The 12215-nt window shown below is 40.1% G+C and overlaps 1 long non-coding RNA gene across 1 annotated transcript; it reads left to right on the top strand.

The window, feature by feature from the left end:
* Positions 1-5129: 5129 nt before the first annotated feature.
* LOC148124588 (uncharacterized) lies at positions 5130-10964 on the top strand. The gene is made up of 3 exons (XR_015739715.1): positions 5130-5210; positions 6961-7037; positions 10146-10964. It is a non-coding gene; the product is annotated as an uncharacterized LOC148124588 (long non-coding RNA).
* Positions 10965-12215: the final 1251 nt, after the last annotated feature.

Genomic DNA, 12215 nt, shown 5'->3' with positions numbered 1-12215 from the left:
GTTGGTTTTTTTAAATAGTTCATTTGGCACTTTAGTTGTTGGCAGCCATTCAAAGGAGAGAAAGGTGGGTGCTTATCTCGAGGGACTGTTTGGGACTCACTACAGGCTGGGAATGAACATAATTCCCAGCGTTGAAATAAACAAGATTTGTTTTAACTAAGCATGTGCTTAATTACAGTCTCAGGAAGCCTTGATCAGACCACAAAGTCCCTTCCAACTCTGTTATTCTGTCCCTTTCACCCTGGAGTGAGGACCTGATAGTAAACGTGGATCACATCACAAAATGAGAAGAAGACCAAAACTGTCATGCAAAACAAGCTTTATTTTATGCTCCGTCTTGATTCATTCTGGAGCAGAAATAACAAATAAGCATCAAGACAGATTGTAGAGACCAGGTGAGCAATCAAAGGAGAGATTAAACATTTTCACACACACCTGTAAAGGTGGGTCAGCAAGTCCTCGAAGGACAGAGATCTGGAGAAGAATGTCCTTGGGGGGAAAAAGCAGATGATGAAGGGGCTTTCAAGAAGCACCAAGCCATCATATGTTCCTTCAGGAAGTTCTGAAGACTTGGCCTCTTGGCTTCCCCTTGGAGAGCTTCTTGGGTCACTCAGCATCTTCATGGATTCTTCAGAGCTTAGCAGGGCCCACAGAAGCTGCCACGCCTGGACCCATATTGATACCTAGGGCGATAACAGGGGTCGTAGCAGATGGATTGGCGACGGCCATAGAGACCACCATATCTACTTCCATAGTCATAACCTCCGGAACCGTAGCCTCCGTAGTACACAGGTGAGCAGTATTTGTTGCCATAACCATAACCATAACCACAGTTGTAACCTATGGGCTGATAGCAGATACCTCCGTAGGCCGGGCTTTGATAACCACCATAACCATAACCGCAAGAGGGTACATAACGGATACCCCGGCCGTAACTGCCATAGCAGCTTCCGCTACTCCAGCGAGTTCTATTCCTCAACCCGCTACTTCCAGCGGAGAAACGTCTGGGACGGCTTGGATCATAACAGGACTGGTTTGGATAGCAGGACATCTTGCTTTAAAGAAGATGGGTAGATCTGAAACGAGACACAAAACAATGAAAGGAGATCACTTTCAGCTCAGAAGAACCCTTGTTGAGTTGGAGAAGGATCTCAGAAGGAAGAGACATGTCCTCATTCATTCCTCTACGATAACATTCCTACTTTTGTCATCCTCCCAGAACCAAAAGGGTGGACTCCAACTCCCCAAATTCCTCAGCCACCATCAGATGATTTAGAAGGGGTCCAATCAAACATCCTGGTGGAAATCCATGCCTTCCATCCACAGAAGGCAACCCAACTTCTCAAGACGGACAACCCTGGGTTGTTCATTTTGAGACGTTCTGTCAACAGATCCAAGAGTGGACCTTTCAAAGAAGGACAGTTCAGAATTGAGCCAATTCTCCAAGCAAAGAAAAGTAAAGAAGACGCCTTACAAGAACTTACTTGGATATCAGAAGGTTGGAAAGTCCAAGTGAAGCTGTTGAAGCTCTCCTGTCTGTCTTCTCCTTTTATACTTCTCTGATCATGAGGCAGCTCTAGCACACTAGATTTTCTAATCTCAATTAATTATGAATCTTGATAAGTTGAGCAAGTAACATCCTAATTACTTTAATTGTTTGTTTTTTTCTCTCCTTCTTTGAAGCCATTAGTGTATCAAAGGCATCTTGCTGTAAAGTCAGCATGATGTTAACTAACACCCTCAACTGCCTTTCACATGAGGGAGTTTATGACTGGACTTAATTTCATAGCTGTTTGGAAGTTCCATCAAAGGGTTCATCCCACACCAAACTTGGTGGACTTAACACCAGAAAAGAATACAGAATAATAGAGTTGGAAGGCACCTTGGGGGGTCTTCTGGAGTCCAACTCCATCCTCAAACAGGAGATCGTAGACCACTCCAGACAAATACCTGTCCAGTCTCTTCTCCATCTCCTCCATGGATGGGCACCCACAACTTCTGGAGGCAACTTCTGTCCCCCTGGTTGAAGACCAACTGAAGTCCAACATATCGTTGAACGTCCATCTAGTCCAACATTCCTTATGGCGGCCACCAAGGTGCCATCACCGTGTGGTAGAATACAGTCTCTTGGGTGGCTTTCCATAATATTAATTTAGCTGATATGGTGGCCTTCTTGACAAAACATGCTTTATTTGAGTTTGGAATAGTGGGTTGCATGACCTTGTGGTTCATAAGCCATGGTTTGTACAAAAACACTTCATTGTGTTTGGGTGAATAAATAAATTATTAAATTAGATCATTAGAAGGGAATGAGCTAACCTAATTTTATCCAAACCATCAATTCAGTCGGGATTGTTAAGGGGAATTCCCCATGAATTATAGGATCAATTCATTTGGCTCCATCCGATTGGACAAGGAAGTCCTCTCAAGATCCTACACACAACTTTGTGAGCTCACACCAAGGAATGAAGGATTGGGGAAACCATTTTGCAAACCTATTAACAGCAATGAATAGATAGGGTACCTATAATTTATTTTTAACACCTTTCTCATTAACATTAATTTCAGCTCGATCCTGCCCTTGACCTGCCCATATTAGTGTCCCTTTGACTCATAAAAAAGATTAGTTAATCTGGTAATAATTTGGCATCAGGACAAGGCAGCAGTTTGTTCAGTTTTGGTGAGAATTTGCACACTAACATTGCTTCACCCGCAACTGAATTTAAAATGAATCACAAATCCGATGAACGTGTGTACAGTCAGGATGAAGCAAACGTGTTGTTCTCCATCTAGGATGCTGGGTTGGTATTGTTCCCTTTATGACAACAAGTTATTCCTACCAGTTCTTTGGTTTCCCCCAAATTTTTAATCCCCCCTGTTTAATTTTTTTTTAAAAAAAATTAGGTCTAAAAATTAATTTAGCTAAACCAGGAAAGAGACAACTAAATCCATTCAATGTAAGAAATTGTTCATAGAGGCATGTCAATCACCCAGGCCAATGGCAACTGGGCGCAACTGGAGCAAACTTTTGAATCATTCCGATGCTCATTCAAGTAATTTCAGCAGAATAGAATAGAGATGGAAGGGACCTTGGAGGTCTTCTAGTCCAACCCTGTACCATTTTAGACAAGTGGCTGCCAGTCTCTTCTTAAAAACTTCCATTGAGGGAGCACCCCATAACTTCTGAAGACAAGCAGTTCTACTGGTTAATTGTTCTCACTGTTAGGAAGTTTCTCCTTAGTTCCAGGTTGCTTTGGAAAATAAGTGGTCAGAGCAAAATTATCTAGGAAGAGAGTTAAAGAGTTGTTGGAATGTACCAACGGAACATCAGCAACGAAACCTCTCAGATTAACAAAGTGTAGTCCAGTTGCCATGATTCAATCTTTTGACACATTCACAGAGGTAATGATATTCTCTGGCTTACCCACCCACCCACCCACACACACACACCCCAAAAATATCTTGCAAATATGTATGCCGATCTCTTACATATCTGACTACATTTGGAAAGGTAGCAAGTTCTCCCTCTGTGAAAGTTTTCAAGAAGCAGTTGGTTGGCTCCGATCCCAGGTATTCTTTCGCCAAATCTCCTATGTTTTGCAGGTGCGCGCAAAATGCTTCCAAATCCAGTCCTCTCTGTTCTGAGGACTACAGTATCATAAATCAGTCCAGAGACCAATTAATGTCATATTCTGCTGTTCTCATTCAGTTTGTTGCATCTGATCTTTCCACTTGGTTATATTGTGATTCACCCTCATTTTCCTTCTCTACACTTGCCCCTCCCTTCTGAGACCTTTATAAAATATAATTAGCATGGTCAGTTTCTTCTGGGACAAAATACTTCATTTGCAACAAAACCAGTTTCTCCCAATATATTGGGGACCAAATCTGCAGAGTGTTCTCTTCCTCCTTTTAATCGGGAAGACGGTTTCAAGATGGTTTCCTGCTTAAATTCCACCAGCTTGGAGACTTATCAACAGTGAACATCTATACCACCAAAAAAACTTGCGCTAAAAGGATGAGGGGGGGAAGCATTTGATAGAGTAGAAATTAGACAGTGATCATGGCTTAGCTGTTTGGCCAGCAAACTTGGACAGTTGAAGTTCGTTCAAGAAACAGTGGTTTGGCTAACCATGGTTCAATCCATGGTGTTAACCTGGCCAGGTATTTGCATTTTGATAGGCCTGATCCAGAAGTCGTTTTTCTTTTCGCTGCTCTCGCGCTTGCAATCTGCTTAGCTTCCTTCCAAGAAATTTTAATATCCAATAAGGGATTCCTTTGATTATTTATCGGTTAGGATAAACAATACAGATAGCCCCCTGCCCCAAATCTTTTTCCTGCATTGAGTTTGTTTGTTGGTTTGTTTCGTTGCTAAGGAGGAAATGGGTGGATGGATGAAAAGAGGGAGGGAGGAAGGAAGAAGAAAGATTGAAATAGGAGATAATATCTATAATTAGGGTTGAACCGTGGAGTGCTATCTGAACCTGGCTGTTTGCTTGCAGACATCTCATTAACCTACTAGGTAACATCATCAGTGTGAGGGAGTGTGGGGTTTGCTCCCTGTTTATCTACAGTAGCTTATCCTACCAGTGTTGATGGAGGTGTGGTACTTTTTTTCTTGCTAGTTCCTCGATCAGTTTTCTGCTTGTTTGACTGGTATTAATCCTTGCTTATCTGGGTGTTGCCTGCTGGAGAGAATATGTTTGGTTCTTGTTGTTTTCTCCTTAGTTTATGTTTTAATTCTCTCTTTTGAACGGTATGTAAATGTAGTTTATCTCTATGTGTCTATTGATGGCTGGTTTTTTTTTTTTCTGAATGAAGAAGAATCCTTTCGTGTTTTGGGGATTTAATTTGGCCTAGGATGAAAGATAGTCTACCGAAGCCTTTAAGAGCTTCGGTTCCTGAAATCAAGATGGAATTGAACAATTGCTTTCTTTAAGATTGGGGATAGTCATAGAGAAGGAGGACAGTAGCTGCCATTGAAAGCAATCATTTCATTCTTTGCAAATGACAATGGTGAGTCAAAAGATAAAAGGAGTTCTTGATGGACATGTTCTGTAACTTGTTGACATTTGAATGTGGAAAGATGCCTGGCTTGTGAGCAACTTCCTTTCGATGTCAAGAGAAATCTCATATCCAGCTGGATATCTCCCAGACGCTATCTTTTGAGAGATACACCATCTCCACTCCAACCAGATGAACCATTTATGGTGAGAAGATGGAGGGAAGTAGACCAGGAGACCTCAAATACAGAGGTTTCCATATTTCCTTTTTCTTCCAGATCTTCTTCTTCTTCTTCTTCTTCTTCTTCTTCTTCTTCTTCTTCTTCTTCTTCTTCTTCTTCTTCTTCTTCTTCTTCTTCTTCTTCTTCTTCTTCTTCTTCTTCTTCCTCCTCCTCCTCCTCCTCCTCCTCCTCCTCCTCCTCCTCCTCCTCCTCCTCCTCCTCCTCCTCCTCTTTTATCACTTTAGTTATATCACTAGTTTTCTTCCAGGTACCAAACATTAAATCTAAATAGTCTATTAGGATGGGATGGAAATCTGCGTAGCTAGTTACCAACTTTTGAAAAGTATGAGCAGTGGGTTTATTTTTGTATCTGTTTCTGGCTGGGATTTATCTGTACATCATTCTAAAAGGGGTCTGAGCTGTTTAGAGAAAATGCAGAAATAAAAAGTTCAATCTCACTTCGAGTTTGTGAAAATAATTCTCACAGAACGCCGAAAAGATCTATCTTTTCCTGATAATGATAGCATAAAGAGATGGACATTGCAACCTTCTTCGCAAGCTCTTTCCCTGGGAATATTTTGGAAGGTCTATATTTCATCTCCCACACCCTCTCAAAATTGGTTCGGCTCCTCCAAAAATAGCGAAACACGTCAGCCTTTAAATCAGGTTTAGCAGCTAACTCAGCTAATAAGGTTCACCAAATTCCAGGAAATTCTTTAATATTTTCATAACTTTGAGTGGGATGGAGAATTAACTCTCATCCTGTTGCCTCTCTGTGTTTTTTTTTCCTAAAGAGCTTTTCATTTTTAAAAAGCAGCTTAGAAAAGAAAGATTGTTTTAAAAAAAGGGAAAAAAACCAGAAAGTGCAAAAGAAAAAAGAAAAAAATTAGAAAACGTAAGGATGTAGCAAAGAAAAGAAATACATTTGTTTTGTATGTCCAATATTATATATATTTCCACGCCATTTTGTAATGTCTCATTTTTAAATCCAGCCTCAGTTTTGCCATATAATACTTAACAGAATAACAGAGTTGGAAAGGGACCTTGGAGGTCATCTAGCAGGGGACTCTCAGGGAGCTCAAGCAGGGGACTCTTGTTCTTGTTCCATAACCTCTTTTAAACAGAATCTATTTAGAGTGAAAAATTAATTTCTGGGCCCATTGTTTTTAAAAATATCCGAAGTTCAAATATTTTCCTTCCTTTGTTCTGTATTTTACACTAATAGGATGAACGATCAGAAATACCAGCATGATTTAAAACAAAAAACACGCCAGCAAGTTAAAATTACCACCCATTATCGAATTAAATCACGTTGCGACTTTTCTGCACGTACTTTTCTCCCTCTGGAGCACAAAAACGCGTTCTTGCGAGGACATTTGCATTTTAAACTTCCTTCCTTTATTCAGTTGTTTCATCCTCACCTTATTATCTATGCTAATACATCTTAATGAGTGATCTTCTGAAAATGCTCCAGAAATTATAGGAGTAACAATACGCTTTTTTCATTGCTACTGCTAAAGAAATTCCTTTTTGTCTCCCCCGCTCCTTTTCATTTAATCATTTGCATTTATTATTATTTTTGGCCTATTAAATTTTCCTGGGGGGCGGGTGGAAAAGTTGGCAGATCAGCTGTTCGTTTTGACTCCAGGGGAAAATGATTGCAATTGTTTTACATGGAACTTTTAATGGTTGCCAGCTAATTAAATAACAAAGGGTGTTTCATATCCCCCCCTTAGGCTCCCAAGGAAGACATATAAGGACGCTAAACATATTTCACTAAAAAAAAAGATTCCTTCTTTCTGCGCTGAAGCTGGTAAGTCTGTTTGACTCATTTCTTTAACAACAACAAAAAAATCTTCTTTACGGGGCTTTCTACTCTTCGCCTTTTCTCTATCTATCCATTTAGACGGCTTTTTTTTTTTTTAACAAGTTTTTCCCAGGAATGTGTTCAATCTTTTGGAGAGCAAAGCAAATTTATTAAGCAAGCGTTGGTTGTCCTCCTTCCTTCTCTATTTCGAGGCTTTACCTCCAGTTGTGAAATATTTTTCTCCCGTCTGTGCTTCTTTTGGAAAATTAAAATGTCTGGAGACTTTGCTATCATTCATCGTAGGATGGATTCACTGCATCTTCATTTAAATATTTCTTTTTATAACAGATCCTTTAATTCACCCAAGGTGGGTACGGTTAGGATTGTAGCTCCAAAAAAAAAAAACCCACTCCACGAGGAATAAAACTCTTTGATTTTAAGAGGAATGTAATTCACAGATAAATAAAGCTACATTGACGAACCCAGCCTTGTAGAGGGTAGCACCTAACAATTCTCATATAGAACATAGAATCATAGTGGTGGAAGGGACCTCCGGAAGCATCCGATCTGGAGACCACCAAGAGATCCAGACTGGGAATTCCAATTTTAATTGTAAGTTAAAAGAAGTAGAAGGAAAAAAGGAGACAGAGGGGGAAAAACCTTCTGCCAGGAAAAATGGACAGTTGTGTCTGTGAGACGAGTAATCAAACGCAGCTATGCTTGATGTCCTTAGAATAGTTTAGATTACTGTAGGATCATTATATCCCTTTTAAATATTACCTTTGAACATTAATCCAGTTGGAAACTTTTGAATATAGGGGGCTTGAAGGACACGGACAATAGCTGGAAAACAGCCCGGTAAATGATGGTTGTAATGGAAATAAATCTGTGAACTGTTTGAACAAATGACTGACTTTTGTAAAAATTCAATATTCAGGTAGTAAATATACAACTGTTAGCCTGATTTGTCAAGACGTGGAGAGAGAGAGAGAGACAGAGAGATAGATAGAGATATATCTACAATTTCACTCTATGTTCAAGTTACCCAAATTGGCGCATCTATAAATAAATGAACCTAGATATAGATATGTGCAATGTAAGTTTATTTATTTATAGATGGGCCAATTTGGGTGACCTGGACATAGAGTAAAACTATAATACATGTGCAAAGCCATTGAAACATCTCAGAATTCCTAGGAGGTGGAATCTAATTGTCCACAGGTTTTCTAAACAACTTTTGAAGGCTTTTCTCTTTCCACGGATGCTTGGAAACTGGTTCGGGTTGTTTTCCAACATCTGGTAAGTTGGCAACATTTTTTTAAAAAAAAAATGTTTCTCAATTAGAATTACCCCTCCCTTCCTTCAAGGATTTCATGAAAACACGTGTGGTTTCCAAAAGCTCATATGCCTTTTTTGGAGTTGTTGCCAAGAAACATGCCCAACTGGCTCAATCTATGAATTCTTGGGTCGTAGTAAGACAAAATGAAAAAAAAAAATTAATTAAATTAACTTGCTTCTTCTAGTCAGTTTAGGAGCGCCACGTTCCAAGTCTTTGTTTTGCCTTCTTGGCCCTCCAAGACAAAAAGTTGGAAAGGAAGAGTGACCAGCAGAACAAAGATCTCTAGGACAACAAAACACCCCAAAGCAATTGACCAAGCCAGGGATAGGGCTGCCTCTTTAGCCGAGAAGGAGAAGAGAGAACTAAAAATAATTCCTGACAGTTGGAACAATTAATCAATGGAACGACTGGCCTCCTGAAGTTGTGAATGCTCCAACGTTGTTCTTAAGAAGTGATTGGACAACCATTTGTGTGAAATGGTAGAGTCTATTCTATTCTACTCTACTCTACTCTACTCTACTCTACTCTACTCTACTCTACTCTACTCTACTCTACTCTACTCTAACTCTAATGCTATTCTATTCTTTATTCCAGTATTCTATTCTATTTTCTTAAAAAATCTATTCTATTTTCTATTCTATTTTATTCTACTCTACTCTACTCTATTCTACTCTACTCTACTCTAACTCTAATGCTATTCTATTCTTTATTCCAGTATTCTATTCTATTTTCTTAAAAAATCTATTCTATTTTCTATTCTATTCTATTCTATTCTATTCTATTCTATTCTATTCTACTCTACTCTACTCTACTCTACTCTACTCTACTCTACTCTACCCTACTCTACTCTACTCTACTCTACTTTATTCTACTCTACTCTACTCTAACTCTAATGCTATTCTATTCTTTATTCCAGTATTCTATTTTCTTAAAAAATCTATTCTATTTTCTATTCTACTCTACTCTACTCTACTCTACTCTACTCTACTCTACTCTACTCTACTCTACTCTACTCTACTCTACTCTACTCTACTCTGACTGAGTTTTTCCTAGTGCAGAATTTGTGAGATACCCCTATTTCCTGGAAAAAGTGGTAGCCACTGACCTATTTCTCAAACAGCAACTTGAAATCTTGTAGGCGTGATTGGGAGAAGGCAGTAAGGAGATCTGACCAGGTCAAATTAAGGTTGCTGAGGAAGAGATCCATCAACCACATTTGCATAACTAATTTGCTTATTGAATGAACCAAACATGGGCGGACTTGACACAATCATACACTCGTGCTCTTAACACCTCTGGATCGCCCACGAAACACATACCTGAACGGAGAGGTGCCCTCTGTTTCCTCATGCTAAGTCAGGAGAGAGATTAAGTCAGTGGCTTTCAACCTTTCTGCACCACAACCCCCATTAAATACCTTTTGTGGCCACAGATCATGGCCACGGACCTGCCCCCGAGACATAAGATTTAAATCATAACATCTTGTCATGCCTTTAAGAACTCCTTATGATAACAACATGGCCCTCTGAGGGTCCGTGGCACACAAGTAGAGAACCATTGCTCTAAGCCATGGGAGAGACCTCTTGGAGATGAGGTAGGTCTAGGGTTCTCATCTGCCATGGTCTCCAGTTGGCTTTTCTCCATCAGGATTTGACCACGCTCTATTCCCGTCCTTCCATCTCTTTGATCCAAAGGGTTTGTGGGTGGTGCCCAGAAAGGAAAGGAAATAGATGAACAATATGAAGCTCACTTGATATGAAATCCTGTCTTTTCAGGTCTATCCCTGCTTCCAGGAACATGAACTTCTACACTCAACCAGAATCCATTGACTCTTCTTATCTTCCATACTATCTCTCGTGTTATCCACCGTGTAATGCTTCTTGCTATCCCCAGTATGGTTATGGCACTGGGACCAGCTACGGTGACCCAGGCAATGGTTATAACTATGGTTATCAGCCATATGGCTATGGTTATGGGGGTTTAAATACATGTTCCACATCACCTTGTAGTTATGGTTACCGATACACCCGCAGAGGAAGCTGCTACGAACCTTGGAACTACCGGATGGGCTACGGAGCCAGGCGCAACTTCCCATCCAGGAGATATGATAGCCCCAACCCCTGGTAAACTCCAGGTGGAGCTTCCAGAAGATTGCAGATACAGCGACCATCACAGGTGGCTACAGAGGACCTGGTGTTTCTGAAAAGCTGAAGACAAGCAGCTCCCTCGTCCCTTTTTAGATGTTGAAGTGTGGCTTCTCCAACTTGGGGACAATGGGTTGTGAGTCAACCATGATGGGAATTGTAGTCTCAGTTTATCTAAAAGGCATCAAACTTGAAAAGGCTTAGTTCTTCTGATTGCCCAAAATGGCCCTGGTTCTTTCCCAGGATGAAAGGTGACCCAACCCCATGTCCCATTTTCGTCCATCTCTGTGGCCGCCGCATGTTTTCAAGACCGTATCTTTTCGCGAGAAGAATATGGCTTGGAGGAACAGGTCACATTTCACGCCACCTTCTTAACAATATCCAACAAGCTTAGTGAGGAACCAGGCACTCTTGCTGTAATCTTCTCCTGCAATAAAATCTCAACATCGAACCATCTCCTCTATTATTATCTTATTTATTGTGCATTGTTTTAATGACAACACTCTAGCGGGGATGTGGATCAGAGGGATAAACATTCATTGAAGCTCTGGACCGATCCCTCCCACCAACTGATGGGAAATTCCAGATCCCGTTGTCCTTTAGAAAGGCATGATTAAAAAAAAAACCTGGTTTCTACTTTGGCTTTTGGATGGTCGGGAGTTTCACCTGGAGAAGAAGAGAAATGATAAACCCCAGAAGCTTCTTAATTTTTTTCTATTCCATCTTAATGGGATTTTTCGGCAAGGTTTAAATGGGGGTGGCCGTATGACTTCCCCAAATAAATAAATAAAGGGAAGGAATGGCTTTGTAGGGGTTGGTATGGATCTTTGTTCAGACTGCCTTAAATCTACAACATATTTTACTTTGTTTTTATTAATTTGTCAAATTTAGATCTCTCGCAGAGCTATTCTGGATGCTTCTTCAATTTAACACCCTCTAGGGAGAATGCATGGTATGACCCATGTATATCTTTTTATATATATATATATATATATATATATATATATATATATATATATATATATATATATATATATATATATATATATATATATATGTTGAACATTGGAGTTTTCAAGAAGGGAGAAGTTATCCAATCTCAGTTAGGGAGAAGTTTTCCAATCCTTTCCTTGTAGCCTGCACAACACACCTCATATCTGCAAAGAACCACCTGTAAGGAGCCCTCAACATGTAATTACACAACCTACTTTACTCTGACTCATATCAGTAGTGACAGAAAGCCAACATGTTAGGTGGAAGCATACAGTAGTCCACTCCCCATGAGACATATACTCACGACAACCCCCAAATTACCGTGTAGGTTTGTTGAGTGGCAGAAAAACAGTGAGATAAGATAGGTCAATGCCTACTTTTGATCTTGTCTAATCTGATTCTATCTCAAGTGGCAGGAAAAGGCATCTCCCAGTTTTTCCAGCGGTGGTGCCAAAGATCTGAACCTCAAGCTTTCTTGTACATCACCAAAGAAAATCTCCGCAGCCGAACTGTGAAATTGCAACCAGATCAAAAACCGAGATGGCTAATGTGTCATTCGGTTAATTAACATCACAGAGCTATTTACTTTAAATATAACAGGATCTACGAGAATCTGCATATTGTGTAGGAGATAAGTAGCTTAAGGTTGGTCATGAGCCTCTTCTTATTTCAAATGAAGGCAAGCTGGACCCAAACAGAAGTTGAAGG

This window comes from Pseudonaja textilis, chromosome 16 (assembly GCF_049901715.1).
Source record: "Pseudonaja textilis isolate UNSWEBS1 chromosome 16, rPseTex1.2, whole genome shotgun sequence".
Classification (NCBI taxonomy): Eukaryota; Metazoa; Chordata; class Lepidosauria; order Squamata; family Elapidae; genus Pseudonaja; species Pseudonaja textilis.
The sequence above is the reverse complement of the archived record's forward strand: the minus strand, read 5'-3'. Positions and strand labels throughout refer to the sequence as shown.